This window comes from Mycteria americana, chromosome 3 (assembly GCF_035582795.1).
Source record: "Mycteria americana isolate JAX WOST 10 ecotype Jacksonville Zoo and Gardens chromosome 3, USCA_MyAme_1.0, whole genome shotgun sequence".
NCBI classification, from domain to species: Eukaryota; Metazoa; Chordata; class Aves; order Ciconiiformes; family Ciconiidae; genus Mycteria; species Mycteria americana.
In genome coordinates, this window is record NC_134367.1 from 67,304,724 (window position 1) to 67,329,267 (window position 24,544).

The 24,544-nt window shown below is 38.1% G+C and overlaps 1 long non-coding RNA gene across 1 annotated transcript in view; it reads left to right on the forward strand.

Moving 5' to 3' along the window:
- Nucleotides 1-697: 697 nt before the first annotated feature.
- The window catches only part of LOC142407810 (uncharacterized), a 28,015-nt gene continuing 4,168 nt past the window's right edge, over nt 698-24,544 (forward strand). The window contains exons 1-2 of the long non-coding RNA XR_012775063.1: nt 698-772; nt 23,162-23,296. This is a non-coding gene — a long non-coding RNA (uncharacterized LOC142407810). The remainder of the gene's footprint in view (nt 773-23,161; nt 23,297-24,544) is intronic.

Here is a 24,544-nt window from a genome sequence, read left to right on the forward strand (position 1 = left end):
TAACAAGATTTCTGCTGTGAATCAAGTTAAACAAATCTTAAATGCTGACAGAAGGGAGCACATTAGTCAAACAGTAAAGTCTTGTAGATAAAGCATTAGCTGACAGTTTTGCTACATTGTGTTGATCATATACATAAAATAATTTGTGAAAATATTCATAAGTAGTAAATACTTCAGTTACTCAAGGCAGTAATACCCTTTTGTTTGCACTAGACCATAACCCCTTAAACTGAAAAATTTCTGCAAACCTTTTCTTAATTATTCAAAGCATTCTGCTTAAGATCACTGAGCGAAGACATTGTCTTAACTGCCCATGTGTCATCAACAGTTAAATTCAGATATTTCTGAGGTTTGATTTGCTCAGAAGATACTACCCAGTATCTCTGAATGTTTTCTGAATAAGAGACTCTTAATTCAAAAGACTGTTGACAGAACTGACATGAGTAGATCACATCAAGCACAATATGTCGTTCCTTATTTGGAACTGTACATATTGGTTTTTTTCCTCTGTGGATGTTTATTTGAAGGATGAATAGGTCACTCTTAGCAGGAGAGCTCATCACATGAGTGCCAGATACAGAAGACAGATGAGTCAGTTCCACACAGACTACGAATTATGCATGCAGGATAAAACTGTATTCATATTTGCATTTGACCTAAACTTCAACTTTCAAAAATAGGTTTAAGAGAAATTATTCTGAAATTCAGAAATTGTTTTGCAGAAAGGAAGCAGTTTAAGCAACACAGCTGAAGAACAAAGAAGTCTCTGCTGGTAGGAAAAGAACACATTGAGAATGAAATACTGTATGTCAGTCTGCATGAGCTCAAGCCTGTATTTAATATACACTTTGAAATGTGTTTATCTGATGCATGATTGATTGATACTGCTGCAACGTTCAAATCTCAGCCACTGTCCAGTCATTGCTTGTCATTGTAAAATATGGCTTGGTGTAGAAAAAAACACTCTTTTTGTGTCGAATGCAGTACAAAACCTCTGTCTTCCCAGTGTTTCTCTTGCATATGGTCCAAAAAAATTATTTTTTCCTGTCATGATTTCTTCTATTTCTTTCTTTTTTTTTTTTTTTTTTTTTTTTAACCTGCATGATTTAGATACAGGACAGTTATTGCCTGCTTTTTTCAATGTGTACAAATGAACATGAGGTGGGAAAGTCACACAGCTCCTTACAGGAACTGCAGCAGTCTAAAAAAAGAAAGCTGCAGTGAACAAGAGCACAACGCTGAATACGACACTCATATTTGTATTCTCACTTCACTGTCTTAAGAAATGGGAGCTACTGGACATGTGACCCAAAATGTCTCTGTCTGGGGCTGCTGCTTTGCCATAATAGAGGCATTATATTATTTGCAACATGCACACAGATTTTAGAAGCGTAACGGATGATGAGTAGTATAGCAAATAAAGATCGTGAAAATAGGCGAGGCATATTTGCAGCAGAGTTGCAGGGTGATGAGGGTTCTAATGTGCACGTTAACCAATTAAAATGGAGCCACATGTACTAACAATCTCAGGAGAAAGGCTAGTGATCTTGCAAATAGCCTCCTGAAATGAAAATGTGTGCTTGAATGTTGGGAGGGGATTGTCTAGGGGAGTGAGGGAAGAGGAGAAAGTATTAGTCAGCCTACTAAGTCAGCTAATTATACCCATTCTTATCCCATTCAAATGTAATTGGGAATGGGAATGTGGGTTCCCTAAATGACCTACATTAACAGCAGATTTCTGTATTTCTCCTGGGCAGTGAGCATTTTAATAACTGCAGCAGTCCAGACAGTGCTGTGACTTCATTAGTTCCTGAGCTGTGATGGGAGATGCCCCTAACAGACTGGCAGTGACCATAACCTCACGTAAGCATACAAGGATCCTTTCTTCTGACCCACTTCCTTAGCATGAGTCAAGAGTGCTTCATCAGCATGCCATGTAAGTGCTGCTAGCTCACCGTGCTGGCTTTTAATGACCCAGAATATTAGGGAGATGGTCTGACCTCCTGGTCAGTGATAATTAGGTGCAACTTGGAGATGCTAGCACCTTCAGGAGAGAACATTTAGACTGAACATCATGGGGTTTTTTTGAGTTGCTAGTAAAGCCAATTCCATTCTTTAAATGAGTAAGTTTGATTTTATGAAACGTGTAATCTTTGTTTGGAGCAGGATGAGAACAGCAGCTGCTAACTATAATTGTGGTTCTTGGGGAAAAAATAATTCCTGACCCTTTTTGCAAGCAGTAATGGAGCTAGCTACCATTCCAGAAAAAAATTTATAAAGCACAGAAACCCTCCTAGTGGGAGCTTTGGAAGAGTGGGTGTTGCTGAGAAAAGACAAGTGGGAAAAGGAATGGGTCTAGAATAATTGCTCTTGACTTGATGGAGCTGTAAGAGCAAGAAATCCTTGCTGAATCCCATCTGAATCCCCAAATTGTTGTGCAAATGAGAGTTTGGATGCACTGTCTGCACTGAGGTCAACAGCCTTTATAATGTACTCTGGTTTGGCTGTTTCCTTCTTCATTCACACTCACATCCCTAGAGTGATGTCATCTCTGTATACATCACTCAGTTGTAAATGGTGACCATCTCTGTGCTGCCAGACAGTGTCCCCAGAGGGTGTTCATCATCATCTAGATTGCTTTGGTGATCATATTACTTTAAAGAAAAACTGAACACACCAGTGGGAAGATATCTTTTCTGCCTTTCCTTTCTTTCATACTTTTTCTCAGCTGAATAACTTAAACTCTGTTTTGTGTTCTCATTTTAAGCACATATGGGCATGACAGCTTTTTAATGAAAATCTCAGTGCCTGAATACCTGTTTCTGACACTTTCATACAACATCCCATAGAGAAGAAATAGACCTTAACATATGTTAAAAGCTGTGTAATCCAAAGAGTAAGTGTGAAGACATTCTAAGTGATACAGCTCTCTTTTCCACAGCCGTAAACAAGTTGAGTGTAATTTTAAAGTAAAATACTTCTACCTCCTGCTTCTTCTTTGCCTCACTTACTGTTAAGACTGGTCACTGCAAAGCAGACTTCTTTTCCAATAACCTGTCTCTGACCCCAGTTATTTCTAGAATTTTTAGGAAAAAAAAGAAGAAAGAGGCAAACTTTTTTGGCCCTATGATGAGTAAGAACATAAGTAAGTCTACTAGTCTTCTCAGTTTCTGTGCATATACAAATCTTTCTACACTTTCAGCTCCCTTTGGTGTCTGGTTCTAAACATTAACTATTTCTGCTGGTGTATGTAGGACTGTCTGCTTTTGCAGACCTTGAAACTGTAGGAAAAGTAGTCCTTTTAAGTTTCTATTTGCAAGAAGAACTGAACCATCTGCTAAGCGTGAATGTCTGTTTGGATGTGCTTAGTACCAGAGACATTTGAAGTGAATAATCTACAGGACTGGTCAGTATCCATGCTTGTGGTCACTTCTGTCACATAGTCCCTAATTAACTCCAAGTAACAGAACCATTTAGGAAAGAGCTATGGTTACTTTCCCAGTGTTAAAATGATTTTATTTGGAAGAAATTACTGTAACCTCTTTTTTACAGAACAGAGAAGACACTAAGGCAGAAGGAGAACATGTCTCTCTGCCCTTTTTTTCTTACCCTTGCTTACAGTAGTGCTATGAGGCACAGAGAAGAGTGACATTTACATAGTTGTAGAGGATGTCTATCACAGAACCAGGTACCATTTCTGCATTTATAAGGAAGGCAGTGTGCATAGCTTACAATAGGGCTACTTAAATGGCATTATTTAGAGCTGCTTAAATGGCTAAAACAATCTTAGGGTAGTTTCAAGAGTGTTTGGTTCCATATAGCATTCCATGAACTGTCCAGGGTCTCTGTGAAGGTCTCGCCATCTCACTTCCCTGTGCAAATCTGGTGTGAAGAAGAGTTTAATAAGGCCATTTAAGGAAATCCTATACAGTCAGCATGGAGGTAGCTTTCCTTCAGCTTCTTTTAACACATGGCTAGACCCCATATTGCGTTTTCCTAATGCATTTCCAGGGTCTTTGGATTCTTGTCTGTCTTCTAACACAAAGCTGCTCCTTCTCTGTTTGTCACCATTGTGCATCATCTGTAATACCTCTGCCAGGCTAACCTGGTAGAAACAAACACAAATTGATGAGGATTCAGTTCAACAACAGAAAATACTTGGAATAAGCCTCTACCATGATTTTATGCCTAGACTCACATCAAAGTAGGAACAAAGCTTAAACCATTAGCTAGATAATGGATCTGTGGTAAACAAGTTATTCAAAGTGTTTAAGCTGACTGCTGTTTGCTCAATAGTCTGGTTTATTTTGTTAGACTCATGACAGCTAGTGAGCCAAAAACAAGCAAGCAAACAAAATATTATTCCCTAAACTAATAGTGAACTCCCATACACTGCTGTTGGCTGAATTGTTCACTGTGTAAAGTAATATTGGTTATGAGATCAATGAACTCGGTAATACTTGCAGTACAGTCACAATTTTTAAAGCTCTGTATCAAGTTTTTCAATTTCCTAGGCTTTGGGACATCTAGAAACACCACCGTTTTATTTCAGGCCTCCTGAGGTGAATTTGCATTGAAATGCAGCATCATGGTGTGATGATGTGCATCAGAATGTGACTACACAATGCAAAAATGCAAGGTCATCACCTGATGAGATGCTATGGGGCATATAGACAAATGTTATGATGCAGCAGTGCAGAGCTACAGTGCTTCCCCTCTCCCCATAAGATAGTTCCAAAAGGTATCACTCATGTTTCATGCTGAGCGCATTGCCTGGAGGGTGATGTGGTGACAGTGACAGAGAACAGAGTGGAGAAAAGAGCAGAGGACCCATAACAGGTGGCTGATGTGTGTACAAATGTGTGTTGAAATGACTCACAATGACTGCTGGATGTTGAAGAACATATTTGAAATAGATGAGGTAGCATTTTCAAAAATGTTGAAATATCTATGCTCCCTTTCCAATGGGTGCTTAATCCAAGTATGTCTAGCTTGCAGTTGCTGCTGCCAGTGAATTATACTTATGCTGCAAAATTGTAAAGCAGATATTTGCAAGTATTGTCTACCTAGAGCCTTAGGGCTATTGCTAGCCAGAGAGCCACAACCAAGCTTCTTTAAAGCGAGTTCAAATATAGCGAGCATAACAGAATATTACTACTACTCAGTAGGTGTAAAGTACATAGACTTGTTCATAACCTCAGTCACTTGGGCAAATAGGACTACAGTTAGTGGGTAAAATGTTTTTGTAAAATGTTCCCTAAGATCAGTATTTGTAATGCTGTTGTGTGAACCGACCTGCACCACTCTTTGCAGATTAGATAAAAGAATTCTAATGGAAATGTTTTGTATAAATGTTAATATCTACTCTAAAAGTTAAGAAAATAAAATTCTATGAAATAAGAATGTTTATACATTTTATGAATGCTAATATTGATAAAACAAAATCTTTAAAGGGGATTGCTCTTTCAAATATATACTCAAGTACATATTTGAAAAACTGCAAAAGTGAGTTCTCAAATAATCTTGCTTTCTAGCATTACAACTCTAGTCAACTCGGAGGATATTTTCTTTCTTTCAAGAAATCTGCCTACTCAGTTGAGTTTTCCCGAGGTCACCAGTTCTAATTAACATGCAGTTTTCATAGTTGGTTGATATAACTGTGAATCATTAAAGCCTAAAAATGTGTAATATCATCCTTGGTAACTCTTGCCTTTTCATATACTTCAAGAATATCTCTTTCCCTTCCTCCTGCTGGAAAAAAATAGGTATGAACATGATGGTAGGGAAAGTGGATACCTGTGAGTATTTTTTTTTCTGTCACCTTTGCTCCTGCCAAGCTGTTGTACATGACTGATTTTTTTCCACTTGAAATTAACATTCTGAACTAGCTTCATCTTCCAGCCAAGCTGATGGCATATCAAGCACTGCCCAAGTTCACAAAGGAAATCACAGCTTTTACCCCCAAAAGGATACAGTTAGTTAAGGATCTTACCTGTTCACATTCAATAGACCCTATAACTTAAAGAGATAAATCACTTGGAACAAGCTTATACTTGATCACATTTTTCCTGTATCAGCTGTGGCCATAAGGACTTAGGCTGCTTTGACCAGCTATTTAACTGTCTTATGTTTTGTCTTGTTCTTTTGTTCATTTCTTGATCTTTTTTCTTTCTGGTGTTTTCCAGAGGAAAACATTATTTTAAAAGGGTTACAGTAAGTACTGTAGAGAATATAAATTTCTTTCTGATTGGGAATAGTGCGTCATATGTGCTCAGGTAGGGGAAAGGCATTTTCAATTTTCAATCATAATGTTGGTCAAGGGTGCCTGCAGATTCATTCTGAGGAGCGTGAGTCAGACGAGCTAAATTAGGTTTCTGCTCTGAATCATCCTCTATAGGAGACTATCGTACTCCACTGACTATAGACAGAGCCTAAAGAGATTAGCTATACTAGGCTAAAATTACACTCTGTCAATACCCATTTCCTAACTGTCCTTTCTTGAAGTCCATTCTACTCTGAACACTGAGAGCTAATGGATGAGAATAGGTTGGCTGACACTTGACATTTTTGGGTTGTTCCTGAAGAGGGAATAAAGGTGGAATTTATATAATCCTGAAAGTATCCTTCTCCCATATTTCTAGTATAGTAATGTCTACTTTTTCAGTAGAAGCACTAACACTACTGTCTTGAAGTAGTTATACTATTAGGAAAAAAACAAGTATAGAGATATCAGATTCAGAAAATGTGTATACATTTTGCAACCTACAAAGAGTTCTTCAAACTTTCAATTATATTTGTAATTTCTCATGTTTATTTTCCAAAAAATTATATAGCTCACTAGCTAGATTTTTTAGGTGGAGTTAAATAAACAGAGCTACCCTCAAAATATGAATGCAAAATCTTTAACAAAATGGGCAAACATTCCCTCTGACTCTGGTAATAATGCCTTGATATTCATGACAATTATCTTTGATTATTTTTGTTGATTATGTAGTCCAGATGCTGATAAATGGCCAAAGCTGATAACACTGGAGGTGGACTACAGGTGTCCATTAGTACACAGAACAAATATTTCATGCAAAGTGTCTCTATAAATCCTCTACAGTCATACACCAGTTTTTCTTCCACTCCAACTTCGTCTGGAACGGCTTACATTTATCTATCAATATATCTATATCTTTATCTATCTCTCTATAGGTACCTTTTAAAATTAAACTTTCAAATAGTTAGCAAAAGCATCATAATTAACATATTTTACCAGCCCAAGCTAAGAATATGTCTTTACTTTTTAAATAAATATAAGATGTCTCACCTTTTCCAGCTAATGCATTCCTGGTTTTCTCAGCCCAGCTTGGAGTTTTAGAGTTGTTGGCAATACTCTTTTTATTTTTCCTTAAAGCATTTTTAAACAGTACATTTTTACCCTAGTCTAGGGGAGCCCACTGAGTTCCTTTGTCCTATTCTCAGAGACAAAAGCACAAGAACAAGGCAGATTTATATGAAAGGGGCATGAAGAAATAACCTTCACTAGCCCTGACTCTGTGGAGCATATTTTGAATTGTGTGTACTAGCTGTGCCACCCCTCAGCCTCCCTTCTCCCCATTGACATTGCAGTTGCATCTAGCTTTGACAACTTCAGTGTATTACCAGGGTGTTGATGTGTGGCACCATTTTTACAACTTCTTTCAGTTTGCTTTGATCTCATAGCTCTTATCCTCCAGAGAGTTCAAATGCAAGTGAAAATACAGGGCAAACATTTTTCATGTGGTTGATATAGAACATGTATTTGCAACCTGCCTTTCCAAGAATATATTGTATGTAATAAAGGCAGCAAACAAATAATGCCTTCCACTGCAAAACATGAGGGAGGGCTTAGGAAGACTGCTCCGTGTCTGTTCCATTTGAGATTAGTAGTTGGAGAAGTTTGATTTGTGCCACTGACAATAACTGTTCATTTTAATCTGGCTAATGCATTCAAACTTCACAATGATGGTGCATTAAAAATGCAGCATAAAGAACTGCTGCATTAAGCATTATTCAAGTTGCAAAGTCAGGCATTTAAATGTTAGGAACTACTGGAATCCAGGGGGCCTATGCATCATTAATTTGGTCCTCCTCTGCCTGCATGGGTTTAGTAACCCCCATGCAATTTGCAAGGAGAAGAGGCTTATTTGTTCATAGTATTGTTGCCCCATTCATAACAGAAGGACTCATCTCAACTGAACTTCATCAGGAAAGGATCTCAGAGGTGTTATATTCTTAGAAGTTTCATGAAAATAGTCTGTTTGGTGAAATGAGGGAAAGACTCAAGCTCAACCCAGATTAGGTGCTTAAGATTCAGATGGATAAAAAGCCAGTTTTTACCTAACTCATAAATTTTTTCTACAAGACTTGCTATGTCATTGCAAGGGATTGATCTTCCCTGGGGATGCACATGGGTCCTTGTTTTGGTCTCCTCCTTCCCTCATTCTCACCTAGCCTGGCTAAGCTTTCCCTCTGGGGTCTGAATACTTGTGTGAGCTCAGTCCTGTGCCAACCAGCCCCCCGTGTTGCTGTGTGCCAGATTTGGTTCTGCAAAGCCTTTTGGACCAATTTGTTTTTCCTGCTCTATGATTCCTCCTATTTTTTCTGTTTTGGGTCCTACTAGGAGAAATACTTCTAGCTTGGAGGAAAAAAGGCTCCCAGCTCTCTCCTGGCTGCTGGTCTTGCACCAGCCCTGTTCAGCTGAGAGCAGCTATTGCATACAACGTCTGGTTGAATGCCAGCAGCTCCTTGCTTCAGGAGGCCTGGCTGATTACTCTGTGAGTATAAGGCATATACAATCTCAACACCATCAGGGCCTTGATAAAGTTGAGGGGGAATAACTTCCTCAGAGGTGTATAGCTGTTAAAATTGAAAACGCCTCCACTAAGCATGTGTAAAACTGCAATTTACCAAGAACATAAGAACTTAGCAGATCTGCATAGATTTTCCAGGGCATGGCAAAAAGCTCTTAAAAGATATTTAAACAAAACCACATTTTTGAAAATTTCCATGTCATCAGGTCATCTAAAGCTGGAAAAATAACAGTTACCAGGATTTAATGAAAAATAACTCCCAACTTAATACTCAAGCAAAATGGCTCACCTGGTTCTGGACCATCTCCCAAAATAGTTAGCCTAGGTAGATGTATAGCATGAGAAATTTAACTACAAGTAGATTAGCAAAATTAAGAGAAACAAGGTTGTGGCATGGGAAGTTTTGGGCAACTTGTCTATCAGGCAGGGCTAGTTACATTGCTTATACGAACGATAGTACTTCATCTCCAGCAATTGAATATTATAGATGATGCCTTCAAATATTATTTTAAAGGTGCCTGCTAGTATACAGATGCATTAATTTTATATTATGGTCTATCTACCGAAGACAGATGTCATTACTTCTGTTTTACAGCAATATGAGTGGTAAAAGAGGCAGTGAGACTTCTGGAATGCAGTAATCTAAAAATAGTCAGTATGAATATTCCACATTATCTGTATTATCTTTTATTTATAAAGGTATGTTTTGTATTTATTGCATGGAGCAAGCATAGGTAAAGGTAATGATCTTGCCTCAAGTATCTTAAAAATTAGGTAATTTACAAACACAAAAATGAAAAATGAATTTGGAATAACACAAAAAATACAGATATTTACCTTATGTTTTTTATCTCTCTGTTATTGTTCTTAGATTTTAAAAATCTATCTGTTTTGCTTACTTAAAGGAAAGAATTAGTGTTAATAAGCTTTTGAAAAGGGGATTTCTTCTGATGAGACCAAGGTTCACTGAGAGCAGATCTCAATGCCTGCAAGACAAGAAATGCAGAAAAAGGCTCTTAGCTCTTATTAAAGAAAACATTGTCATCAGTGTTTCTTACTGTGAAAGTGACATAGGATGAAAATATGCGAGGAAATTTGGGGACTATGGTGGATTTTTCCCTCCCACTGTAAAGCCATAAAAATGATAGTGTCAAGAAATGTAGCCTATGTAAACAGAAAATTTAATTGCATTTAATTGTAACTGTTCAGTGGTGGAACATTTAAATCCAAAAGAGAGCCTATAATTGTTTCAGTTGCATTGACTGACTTTAATTAACATTGAGTTATACAGTAAATGTACAAAACTATCAATGAAAATGAGTGGACCTTTTAAAGGTGAAATGCACTGCACATAACCACAGTAGTAGAAAAGAAGAGTTTTAATGCTGTGAAAATTTGGGAAAAAATAAAACCTTACCCCTTTTTTAGGTTAATTCAAGCAGTTAGGATGTAAGCTTTCCTTGCATTCCTTTTTATTTACTTTCCCATAACAGAGATGAATGAATTTTTAAAGGATGTATGCTGCTGAGTTTAACGTTTATATGCAATGGCTGAAAGACAGTCTTTTAATTCAGAAATGCATTCAAACTACTTATGCTTTCTTATCTGTCTGCATTTAGACTCAGATTGGAAATCCACTAAGTCAACTGAAAAATCTCACACTGAGTTTAATGGACAAGGACTCAGGCCCTTATAGCGTGGTCATTACCAGAGTCTCTGATTCTGCAACTGACTCCACGTGGGAGTCAATTGAAGTCAATGAGGCTTCAAGAGGGCAGCTGAATCTGTCTATGCAAAGTCAATTGCAGGACTTATGCCTTTGTAACTAAGCATTGTGTTTGCATCAAAAATGCATTGATCTACTCTGCAAAGAACATAATAGGGGCCTCTACTCTCAGGGTAATATTTCACTTCTCCTGCCATGTTTCATCTTGATTTTTCCTAATTCATATGTATACATGCTCTGTTTTTAAAGACATTTTTAGTATGATGTGAATTACTACACTCATTTTTGTTGGTACTTTGAAGATGATGTGCCTGTTTACTGAGCTTTTTTAAAAGAAAGTGGTGATGAAAAGGAGATCTGTAAATATAGTACTACTCTACAAGCAACACGAGTATAATAAAAACCTGTGTCAAAAACTCTGTTATATATACTAATGGTTTAAAAGGTAAATTGTGTGAGTTTTACCTAATGGGTTGAGGTAATTGAAATGCAAGAGAACTTTGATTTTTTTTCCTAGTTTTTCTCCCTTCTGAGTAAGTGGAGAAGAAAACATTATATCAGACTTTGTATTTTCATCTATACAATGGAGAAATGTGTGGTTACCCAAAACTTTAAAAGACACTCAGGATGACAGAGGTTTATTTATACAACAGGACTGCACAATTATCTTTGGTGAATTGTTTTTTTGACTTCAGGATTCAGACCTTAGTTGTCACACAGAGTTTTTCATATTTTCCCCTTCTGATTTTTCTAACCCAGAGGTCATTAGACACTTTCCCAGGATGACAAAAAGAAGGTTCAAGCTCCTTAGCTGCCTGAAAAGGTTTAGAAAAATGGACTAAGGTTGGTTGCTTGGAAAAGCAGAGTATTGGGAAAGAGGGAGAATGCAAAAGGAATCTCCCTGACTTAAGTTTGCTGTACTGAACAGAGATTCACCGGATAAATAGTGAACATCATTAAAAACATTACGGTTAGTTTGAGCTCTGCCCTGAAATCTGACAATGAGCTACAAAGGACTTTTGAGGAAGGGGGCCGGAGCTGTTGAAATTCAGTAGGAGTGCAGAGACAGTATAGGAAAAGAAGTCTTTGTTAATATCTTCCCTAGTAATTCTTGACTGCCTTATTGGCCCTTTGGTAACACTGGATAGTTGAGCATTCCTTCCCCCTTGTTTTCCCACTTCCATGAAATGGTGTGTCAGGCTGACCATAGACAGGGTATAAGTAGAAAGGAGGCTAGAAGAAAGTTGTTGTTATGATGGGTATGTATAAGTCTTAAAGACTGCCGGAAGGTTTCTAAAGGTTTTCCGAAAGACCAGCTTAGATACTATTGTTAATAAATGCCATTTACCTTTTTGGCTGTTTCGGTGTCTTTGGTGTCAAATGTACTTATTAAGCAGTGTTTTAATTGTAACTAAAATGTATTTTAATTAATATGAGCAAAGATCAGTACAGAACTTGGAGACATCACATATGAAAGTGCTGGTTCTCTCTCCAACTTCATAACTGAGCCATTACTAATGACTTCTGATTGCCAGACACAAACAGCAGGCACAGACGTAAGGCTCATTTTTAATGGTCACTTTTCTGGCAGGCAGAGATACTGCTTACCCTGCTGAAAAACACCCCGACAGACTGTCCTGGCTGCAGACCCCACCTGAAGTACTGCGTTCAGTTCTGGGGCTCCCACCATAAGAAGGACATGGACCTGTTGGAGGGAGTCCAGAGGGGAGCCATGAAGATGGTCAAGAGGGATGGAGCACCTCTGCTGTGAAGACAGGCTGAGAAAGTTGGGGTTGTTCAGCCTGGAGAAGAGAAAGCTCCGGGGGGACCTTATAGCAGCCTTCCAGTACCTGAAGGGAGCCTACAAGAAAGCTGGAGAGGGACTATTTACAAGGGCATGTAGTGATAGGACAAAGGGTAATGGCTTTAAACTGAAAGAGGGTAGATTTAGATTAGATACAAGGAAGAAATTCTTCACTATGAGAGTGGTGAAGTACTGGAACAGGTTGCCCAGAGAAGCTGTGGATGCCCCGTCCCTGGAAGTGCTCAAGGCCAGGCTGGATGAGGCTTTGAGCAACCTGGTCTAGTGGAAGGTGTCCCTGCCCATGGCAGGGGTGTTGGAACTAGATGATCATTAAGGTCCCTTCCAACCCAAACCATTCTATGATTCTATGATTCTATGATTCTATGATTCTATGATAGCAGGTTAGGGAGAAAACAGCCTTTGGGTGGTTGGTGAAGTCTGAAACTTTATAATGGGATAACACAGAAGAAAAACTCCCAAATCTTGCCACAGAATCTGTGGGGAAGCTACAGAGGAGGAATGAGATGGCAACAGCTGACTTTAGTAGCAAAGAGAAAGTCCAGCTTCACTTTGTAGATGTGAAAAAGCAGGACTCACTGGCTTTCTAAACAGTGTTTTGCAGGAATTCAAAAAGCCTGCATTTATGGTTTGAATCTGGCCTATCCTAAAATACATGTTAAACAGTATTTTCATGTTAAAATTGAATGTCCGGATACTGACTCTTCCAGCTTGTGTGCAGCTTTAGGTACCGACTTGTGTTTAAGTAACTATGCAACTGTGGCCAGATGAAGGTCTGCAGTATTTTTTTGAACAGCCTGTAGGTTTTTATTAAAAATCATAAGACTATGTCTTGAAGTGGTTGCCTGTAATTAGGAAAACTAAATTAACAACTTAGTAATTGTGGATTTCCTATATTACGATGCAAACTTTTGTTCATTTTTAGGATTTTATAGCTAGAGATTAGAAAAATTTCGATGAGGAATATGAGCGCCCTATTTATTTTCTGGTAATGTTGTCACAAACTCCTTCAAAATTTCAGGTTAATTTCTAGATGATATAGAGCTTTTTCTGTTTGTTACTGGTCATTAACAGAATCTTTTCCTCTATCCTTCGAGTGCAAGCTTTTGAAACTAGACCATGCAATTCCTGTAATAGGAAACTTGCTACACTGTGGGTTCTCTGGGGTACCGTGCTGGGGGTGGCATTTTTGTAGACTTGTATTTTGATTCATTGTACACTTTGTTGACAAGTACCTCGATGTTACCCATTTATGAATAGATCTCCATGAATTCAAAGTGAGGATAACAACTTCCCAAAATATTTATCTGAATGTCTAAAATGGAGTACATAATTTTAAGTTCATACAAGACCTTAAAGTAAAATAAAAATATTCATAAAAGATCCAGGTGAAGTAAATAAAGACAACCACACCTCATTTACTTCAGGACATCATGTGATGGTTGGATGACATTAGTTGAAAAGGTAACCAACCACTCTGGGAGGACAAAAGGTGTTGGAAACTGTCTTTCCAATGGTCTTGAATATTGGAGGAAACTTCATCTTGTTTGCTATTGCCAGCTTTAATTAGTCCTGATGGGAACAGGCTGACAATATTTACCCATTTTGATGTTTGACTAGTGTATTTCTGCATCTTTTTCAGACCCCTGTTTGCATGTATGCACATAATTTTCACAATTTTCTTTCCTGGATTTGCTCTGTTGATGGACCTGTTAGTGTTAAACACGCCGTCTTCAGCCACATGGCCCAGATTTTTCTTGCTGTTGGAGTCAGTCTGGAGTGTTTTGTTTTTTTTGAAAGTGCTCCTTTATAAAATCAGATTTGTTCTGATTTTAGGGCTGTTTCTCCTATATCCCATTCCTTTTTCCTTCTTTTAAAAACACCTGCTAACTGGTTTCTTCCTTCCTTTGTGTCAGGCACTGCCTTCAAGGTCTGAAGTTTTCTGTGCTGCATTCATGATGTCCTAAGGTCCCCATGCGTACTCCATCATTGTTTCCAGACGTAGTTCTTGTTTCCTCTGGCTGTTCTCCACCACAAACTCTACCAGACAGTACTTCTTTATATACAAACGCTCCACCATTTACCTGCTCTAGTGTACACATACACACAGCTGCTGCAGCAAGGGATTTTTTGGTGGGAAGGGAAAAGAGAAGATGGGACTCACTCTACTTGCATCCTCTCCTGCCTCAGCAGTTACCAGAAGCAGCAAAAGTGGGACAGCCCCGTGAGGAGGCCTAAGCTGGGAGCTGGGGGTGACCCCAAACATAGGCAGGGACCTCGCCTACAGGACCCAAGCCAAGGTGCAGGCAGGGACAGGGTCCATCTACAATCCTATGATCATCAGGCAAACGATAGGTGACAAGTCTGGTCCAAGATCAGGCCGGAAGCCCGAGGAGCAAGTCAGGAATGGCAGGGAACATGTCTCAGGGCAGACCTGAGTTCTGTGATCCAAGCCTGAATGGAGCCCCTCAGGTCATGGGCTGAGAGGGCCTGGCTGGGAGACCTGGTGGGGTCTGTCAGAGTAAGGTGCTCATGGGTGTACTCAGGCTCCTGACAGTAGTCATGGTTGTTTTCTTTTCTGAGGACTATCTTTTAAAGGGGGAGGAAAAAGGTAACCTTTCTGCTAAAACCTGCTGCTCTCTGGTTTCTGTGGCTAGGGTTGCTTGGATGCTGAGATCTCTGACTTGTCCCTCATCCACTTAATTTTGCCTCACTAGCTGACAGTCCATCACTAGGCTGTCATTCTCTTACCTTCTGCTCAATTATCAATTATAATACAACCTGCAAGTAAACTCTCACAGCTACAATGGCAGCTAGCAAAGCACTAAAAAACATCCTTATTCAATTCCTTCAGCAGAGCAAAGACTGGTTCCTTCTTTAAGACAAGTCTCTCACAAACTCTTGTCTTACTGCCTTATTTTATTTGTCAGGTTGTTTGTGTGCTAATAAAGAAACTTTCTTCTGAGGAATATTGGCAATACCGAGTTCCTTTATTGGTGTCTTTCATGAAAGGTTAGCATTGACAAATGCTGCAAGAAGTAGAGGTGTGTGATGACGGTCCATGCTGCTCATTCAGCTTCTGCTCCACTCACTAGTGTGACAATATTCTTTCTGCATTTGAGAAAATTTTGCTTTGGATATTTCAGTGGATATCTGCAGTTTTCTTTGCGTGCAACTGACAGCTGTCTGTGGGCTTACAAGGCGAGGAGAGAACATGATCACTTCAGGATTGCAAAAGGGATAGAGAGAAAGTTTTATTAGTCTTAACTCAGTGATGCACCCTGGATACCTGTGGTACAGCCTCTGATGTGACACAATATCTTTATCTGGAAGTGTATTTTCCCAAATTCACACGAGTGAAATTACAGGAAATTAGATGTCATATATCAAAATCCAATTGAACTGGCATGAATGGATTCTTTAAATGCTCTGGGTAGCCTAGCATAGCCTATGATTAATACCAAAGATGAAGCTCTTCATCTGCGTTCAGGAAGTCTACTGATGGTTGTCTGCTAGTATACAAAGCACTGGGATACTAAGGCACTGGATATGCTCAGATAGGAGACCTGAATCCTTTTGGGTTCATTTCTAAATAGACATTGATTTTGGCTTTGACGACAACCTCAAGTTGGTTTAGAAGACAGTACTGGCTTATACACTGAGATCCAAAGCATTATTCCCTTTATGCCTTCCTGGATAGAGGAAATAAGAGAGAGAAATGGTCTAAAGCACTAGGGACTCTTCCATGGAGGTGCCTGTGTCCTGCTGCCTTCACTGAAGAGCAACCGAACAAAAAAACACCTTCAGCATCATCTAATGACTTCAGCAGTGAATTGTTCATCCATAAATACTAGTTCTTTTACCACGTAGCACCTAACCTGCAACATGAACTGGTCAAGCTGGTTTGCCTTTTGATACTTTCATTCCAAAAGACTGGTTTACTCACCGGAAAAATCTGGACTTTTTTCTCAGTTTTTCATTGTGCGACATGCCTGTGCTAAAATGTGGATGCATTTGTCAGTACATTTATGCCACAGACACATTATTCTTTTGCTGTGTCTTACACCCTTCTTTCCTTTCTTTTCCAGCATGTAAATGCTGTTTTCTTTTTGCTTGGTACCTCTTGTGTTTCCTTATTGCTAATATTACCTATTTTACTTTTCATGACAGTTAAAAGGATATTTCAGCTTGCTAACTGGTAGAGAACAAAACCTCTGCTTATTTACAGACTCACATAATCAGATTTGTTTTGTTGTATAAGCACATCCTTTTTTTAAGTACATTATTAGACTGCACTGTTTCCCCTTTCTTTATTATTGATTGAATTGGTTATTTAGTGACAAATACCATAATGATTCTACTGATGTTTATGGAGCTGCAAAGGAGTATTCAATTTTTTTACTGCCTTAGAAAAAGACTTTATTTTAGTTTTGCTCTCTGCACACTTTTCTTGGTAAACTGAACAAGAAAAAGACAAAACAGTAGGAAATCATTAGTTGGTACTGGCAGGTCAATGCAGAGAGATTATTCCTATAGACTCTAGACTTGCCGGGTGTTTAAAGATAAAAAGTAACATAATTGCATGTTTTTTTCATGGTCTTACTGTCCAAAGAGAATGTATTTTTGTAAATAGGCTAATTTTTTGCTGAACGGGGCTACAAGTGTTCTCAGAAATTGCGGTTGTAGCAATATTTAGGTACTGGCATAAGGTTTTGTACAGGTTTTCAAAAAATTGGGAACCAATTCACCGTTCTGCCACTAAAGTCAGTATGGCTATCTATATATTTTTATTTCATCTGAATTTTCAGATCATTGAAGTATCTGCTGACAAGATACCTCTTTCCAGCAAGTGGAAAATTATTCTCTGAATAAATCAACATCATGCTGTGCCTCCCATGGAATCCTTTGACAGTGAGAGGAAACTTTAATATTATCATTAAAAAATGTTCCTACAATTCAGCAGTTGATTTACCAGTTTCCATTTCATTTTCTGAAACTGTGGCCTACTGAAAATTACATTTGAATTGCCAAGAGGTGCCAAACATCAAAAGCCATGCAGCAGTGGTGTTCAGGTGCAGATATTAGTTTTACTTTTTGGAACAGTCATCTTTGAGAAATTTTAGTGTTTGTCAACCAAAATAAGCTTTTTGTTGTTTCCTTGCATGGGGTCTGATACAATACTTTTAAAAAAGAGTAAGCTTTATTAGAGACTTTTTAATACAGTTTGGATTAGGACTTTCATTTGTGAACATCCTGTACATTTGCAGATGATAAACATTTTTTTTGACCTACCATTTGGTTGCAGATTGTCCTACGAAAAACCACTGCAGAACAAATCCGCTATTGGAAACAGTGATGTTGTAGCATTTCTCCTAAACAGAAGCATGTTTAATGGTCAATAAAATGAGCTCTTGGCAGACATTCAATTTGATGATTAAAAAATTCCTGCCTTTACAATAACAATGTTATAGTAGAAAATAGCATTAGGAAACTGACTGCACTGATTGGTTTGCAATGAGTCATAGCTATGCAATTATGGCTCTGTAATTGCCCAGGCATGACATCATAAAGCAAACTGTCACAATACAGACTTAAAAATTATTTTAAAAAATTATGGTTGGTTAGTTTAAAAAAGGCCAGTATCCTGTGAGTATCCTGTGTGTTGCATGTCTTTTGCATGGTTACACATATCTATTGGCAGGTGAGGTTTCCATTGTAAGCCCTTGCTGGAATGACTTTTACTGAAGTGAAAAAATAAAATAAAATAAAATGAAAAAAAATCAATGGATGGGAGACCTGTGTGGTCTTCTTTGAGGGCAGAACGTTTTCTGTCGGTCTAGCTTTTATCTGCTTTCCATCAAAGGCCATGAAAACCTGAAGTATGTGGCTGGCTCTAGCTGACTGCTTTTGCCATTGCTCTGTAATCTGAGAGCTCAGAGCACTGGCAAATTTAATATTTGATGACATCTTCCAATGTACTTCTGAATTCCTAGACTGGACTTCTAATTGCCAAATGGTGGTGCTCAAAATTCCTACCCTCCTGTTGACTAAATTCAAAGGTGCCAAATAGCATTAGCTGCTTCATGCTTCACCTGCTTTCATGTGCTTGACTGTTCCCTGAATATGTCCTATGACGTTATTAAGAAGAAAATAGTTTATTTTTTCACAAATAAAAAAAGAAATACATTAGAATAAAGGAAGACACCACTATCTCTTAACTCCTCTGTCCGTCTTCAATGCAGAACTTCTGCTTGACCCACTTCAGTCTCTTGCCTGCCTGTCTTCTTGTTTTAAGAAAATGCTGTTAATAGGTTCACAGTGCTGACCTGATGTATTTCATATGGACATAGATATTCAGCATTAGAGCCCTGTTGCTTCTTCTTGTTCTTCTAGCCTATTATGAGAAGCTTCATCATTTTTCCTGTAATCAATCCCTGAAATTCTAAAGCCATTTTAAGTGGACTGCAGTAGCCAGTGACAAGTCAAAGGAATACGAATACCAGAGGCAACAGAAGAAATACCTAAGATTTACTTTAATTACCTTATCTTTCCTGTCATTGTTTGAGGTAAAAATGTTAGCACTGCACTTTTCTCTAAATCTAAAGGGAATCTAAAATTCAAAGGGAAACAACTTTCTAATCCAAAGCATGACTTTGAGATTTTGAGGAGAAAGTTTTCAGTTTAGCCCAAGTGTGGAAGTGAATCTGCTGAAGTTTTTTTAGAAAAAAGTGTGAGAGAGAGAGAGACAGACAGACAGACCATGGTCAAAACCACACTAAAATCTCAATACTCTGCACTAAAATATCAATACTCTGAGGGTAAGGTATATTGAGTTTAATATCATGCATGTCAACCACCAGGCTATGGAGCCTGTGTCTCTTTTTAATCACTTAATCCACTAGTATAATTCTACACGAGCTGGGGCAGAGCTTGTGCTGTTCATGTTCCCTAGTTTTGACTCTGCTTATGAAAAAATTTTCCAAGAAAGTGTTCATCAATACCTAGTACATTTCTGTACAAGAGAAAGGAAACTTGGAAAAATCTTTGCCATCCCTCATCAGCAATTTCTTCAGTGCTTATCTCCAGCATCCAAAATGACCCCTTCCAGGTTTGATCAAACAGCACTGATTTCTTCACTCTTCCTGGATCCAAAAAATTCTGAGATAAAATGTTGCTCTGGACTCTTTGTGATGAAAGGGTAGGACAGTAAAAGGAGTCAGCTGTTTTTGTTCCATTTTCTTTTCTGGAAAAGGAACGAGAAAGAGTTCCATAAACAGGATGCAAAGCAGGGTCCAAGCCTTACTCCCTGCTTGGCATTGAGAAGAGCAAATATGAAATGCTGGGACCAATGAACGTGTATCTTTTCATGAGGTGTCTCTGTCAGGAACGGGTGAGAAGAGGCAATGATGGGAGGAAAGCATTACGTCATACTAGTGAGGTAGATTTCACAGGGCTGGTGAGCTTCGGAGCCCCGGATCCTTCACTTTCAGTCCTTATTAACAGCCTAGACTTCTGACTTCTGGCATTTCTCTCTAGAAATTGTAGTCCTGATACTAAATCCTTTACCTTAGGCTTCATGGACCTGTCAAAAGGCTGCAGTCAAATACCTGCTTATCTAGAGGTAAAGAGATATCCGTATGTGCTTACACTGTTGAGATTACTATGTATTTTCTGGTTGGAACAGCATATCATCACAGAGCATGCTCTGCTTTGTCAATACATTTTTCCTTCCTCCTTTTTGTGGTTAGTGAGATGCCTGCTCTGGAGCATGAAAGTTCATCCCTGATCTACCTGGATGATATTTCTATCACAGCCCTCCAAGTAACCTATCCTTTTTTTATGCTTTAGCCTTGGTTCATTAACTTTTCACCTGGGGAATGTAGTAAACAGAGAAAAATCAATTCTGACTCAATCCAGCTCTCTAAACTTTCTGGAGTTCTTGTTCAACACTGAAACCATGACCCCGGAGACTCCTCTGTCATAGAGAATATATATTAACTTTGTCAGTCAGTCTGATTAAATCTCTCTCTCCCCCTTTCTCTCTCCCTCTCTCTCTCACGTCTTCTAGGCTCTTTTTAGCCCCTTTTTATGCCAGCCCTTGCTGAAATGAGATATAACAGAACCACACCAGTTTTACCCTTAGGAGATAGCTGCAGATATTACTTGATTGATGGCTACTTCATTTTTCTTCTGAATTTGTTTTCACTCCCATCACCTCTTCTTTCCCTGAAACCGGTGCTGTGCCCGAGTAAGAAAAGGGAGATAGTGAATAGGTCCCATTAAAAATTCACATTGTGCTCCTCTGCAGCAGTAAAAACTAAAGTATCCCTTATTCTGAAGTATAAACTACCTGGGGCAGCGAGTGCTATGGTTTCAAGGGAAGTCTGAATAAGACAATACATAGGACCTTCAAGAACAGAGGTAATTAAAGATTCTCCCAGATACAGCACATCAGAATAGAATTTCTAAAACCCTCAGAGCAGAGCAATAACCTTTTCTCGCATTGCTTTATAAACTACTCGACATAAAAAAGACACAAGACAAAAAACCCCAACAAAACAATGATAGCAAAGCTTCCTCAACAAATATTTAAACCTGTTTAAACTTGTAGGCAAAAAAAAAGTATTGAAATATTAATTCCATATACAGAATGAAGTTGTCTTCCAAATGACAATAGCCTATCTTCTCTCTATATATAGGAATTCTATAAGGAATGCTTCCTTACGTTGTCTCAAAATAGACTTTTATTGCAGTTCTAGTCCATATTCCTCATGTTTCTAGATGACAGGCAAGATACGAATACACTAGTTTGGTACTATACACTATCAGTGTACTGTATATATACTATACACTATACACTAGTGCTATACACTATCAGTATAGCATAGCCTAGGTTAATTAGCCCTTGTACAGCTGCACTGTAATAGTCCTTTATTTCTCCTAGAGCCTTATCTGGCTCGGAGGTTTTTACATGGTAGTGTATTGCACCATGCAGGCATACCCCTAATCCACAGATGCTAGTATGAAAATTTCTATACTTATTACATAGCAAGCTTCTGGGAGTTCCATACTGATCTAAACAACATTGTTTTTTGACCTCATATAGAAATGGCCAAACTTTGCAAACTATTTCTGAATCCTCTGTATTATAAGTTCAATTCATGGGTAAATAGAGACTCTGAACCACAGCTTAGATGTTACAAAATCCTTTGTGCATGTGAACACAGATAAGCTCCAGAATGTCTTTGGCTCTTTCTTGTAAGAGGAGTTCTGTGCTCCAAATATTGATCTTAATCTGAATGCAATATTGTGTTTTGGGATCTCTTCTATAAACTGCATTTATATAAAACACCTGTGTCCTATCAGCTCCACCCTTCCTTCCCCATTCATTTTTATGCTTAGCCTACTAATTTCTTACAATGTAAAAAATATGCCAAAATGGAAAATATAAAGTTGGAGGGCCACACCCTCTAAGTTTATCTGATAGCAATTACAGGTCTAGAAGCATGACGGGAGACCAGAAGAATATTGTTGTATTTTCTCTAAACTAGTGGAAATAACATTGGGAATGCACAAGAGGAAAACTTGGTCAATGGGTCCTGCATCATTAGCAGACCTGCATTAGATGGCAGGGTGATGGACATTTTGCTAGAGATGATACTTTTGCATCCCATAACCCATTCTATAAGTAGATGAACACAGCAACTGCTACAGCAGAAGAGGCCAGTACGTCCATACAGTTGACCCTATCTCTACCACAGGTCAATGCCAAAAGCTTTGGAGGAGGTAATAAAGCCTATGCTATGTACTTAATTTTGCAATAATATACTATAGGGATACATTTCTTCCTGATTCCAGCTGGTGATCAGTTTATGTCCTGAAACTATGCCTGTGAATACACTTAATGTTTTTTTCTTATTGACAACATCTAATTATTGGAAAGCAAACAAACACATCCAGTAACATTAAAAGCACCTCTGAAACACTACATAGCTTGTCTTGGAAAATTGGGGGGGGTTGTGGCTTTTTAAAAAAAAATAATATTACAGATGGCACTAGTGTAGAATTTTCACAACTTAAAGGCTGTTTTAATAAATATCTAACATCAAAGTCAGCACTGGAAAGAGCAGGTATAACTTTTTATTTGCTTCTTCTGTATCTTAATCATGACCCTCAGCCAGAGATAGGAGCCATTGTGTGTAATACTGTGAAGGAAGGAAGACAAAACACTGTGAATTACAGTTGATAAAACTGTATTTACATTATAATACAAATTATTTGTTCTCCTCTCACAGGATGGAAGTGTTAATATTGTGAAGTGCTGTGTATTTATAGAACTGACGTTTCCTAACGAAAGCATTATTGTTATGTATTAGCAATTTGGTATGTCATGAGTCCTCAGTAAATAAGGTATGTCACCATTGTATTCATTAGTCTCATGACCTAGCACTTCATTCCATTGTAACAGCCCCAAAAATGTGATGGTTCACAGAACAATCCATCAAGCAAAAGATGAATAATACCGGAAATATGGAGACACTTTAAGATTGGTACTGTCTCCTGGAAGTAATAGCAAGTGCATATTTTATTGAAACATTTATTTCCAGAGCCTTTCTTTTCCTTCCATTTTCCCCTCACTCCCATGTACTGTACACCTTCTCCTAAGGGAATTGGCATGTGTTTATGCAGGACATTGTGAGATGACATATAGAATACATTTTTCCAGTGTTCTTCCCTTTATTTTTCCTTTTTTTTGTTGTTGTTGTTTTTCATTAGCTTCCCAAGGAAGGTCTTCACACCTGAAAAAACTTGGAAAAAAGAGTTATAGATTAAATGCTTGGAAGAAGAACCAATGAATCAGTCTGCATGCTCAAAACTGGAAAGGTAGTGACAGCTGCAATGCTTATGTTCGTGAGTTTACACTCTCCTTTCTACCATTATTTTACTTCCTGCAGTCTTTCCATATTATTTGCTTAACATATTAAATAAAATATGGTGCTAATGGGCAGTCTGGTGAGGCTAACATCAGAAAACAAGAGAATGCTTAACAGGGAAGTGTGACTGGGTGTAGAAGTAGTGCAAGTGGATGCATGTTAGGATTTAGTTTCTAGGCTTGTGTAAGAATTTCAGACCTCAACGTGAACTGTAAGCCTGAAAAAATGGAGGTAAAGTTTTAATTTTATCTTCTAAGTGGTCAGTGAAAAGGTAGGACAGATAACAACACCAGAAACACTGTAACAACTGACAAATCTATTGATTACTTTGATTTAGAGCAGGAAGGATTTTTTTTAATTAAATAATCTGATTTTAAGAAGAGAAATAAAAGACAAAACAGTTGTTTATGTTATTGAACTGAGTAATCTACCACTAACCTATAACTTGGGATTGTAACAAAATATTCCTTTACATTTTCAGAAATCTAACCAGAAGGATATTTTAACCACAGAAATGGATTTAACCACAGGAAAATGCTTCCAGTTAGCAAGAACAGAGAACCTGTTCAGACTCAAGGACAAAAATCCACCCTAAGAACTCAGAATGAAAGTTACTAACAGTACTATACGTGAACAAGAAAATGGCATAATCTTCTGTGATAATGCTGTAGCTGCTTTACATTTGCACATGAAGTTTTTATGTCTGCATTGAAGAAAAAAATCTTCCACAAGCTGAACAGATAGACTCTGAATACACTTGTACTTAAGAGTCTGACAGCTTTTCATTGGTCATTTTTACAACTCTGCAATAGTTTCATATATGTAGTTGAAATATTTCATTTGAGCTGGATTGTGGAGGAAGCTGTAATGCAATCCTAGCAATACTAATAACTGTTTTAGATTGGAAAAATATTTAACAAATGCTGATGTTTTACAATAAAAATCTGAGATTATACTAGGGAGGGATACAGACTGTCAAGAGATTTAAAAAACAATAGATTGTCTTTAGAGTTTATAGTACAATTAGGAGCAAAATATAAACCTTTGGCAATAATGCATGACAGAAGGAGGAGAACATGAACTGTAGATACCATACTGTATTGTAACCCAGTAAGGAAGCGTGACAGGGAAGCAGTCTGATGTTAAATTAGCACTTCCACCCATTCGTTCTGGAGGAGCTTATTCAAAAAAATCCCCTAGTAACCCACACAAAACCCCACCTTTT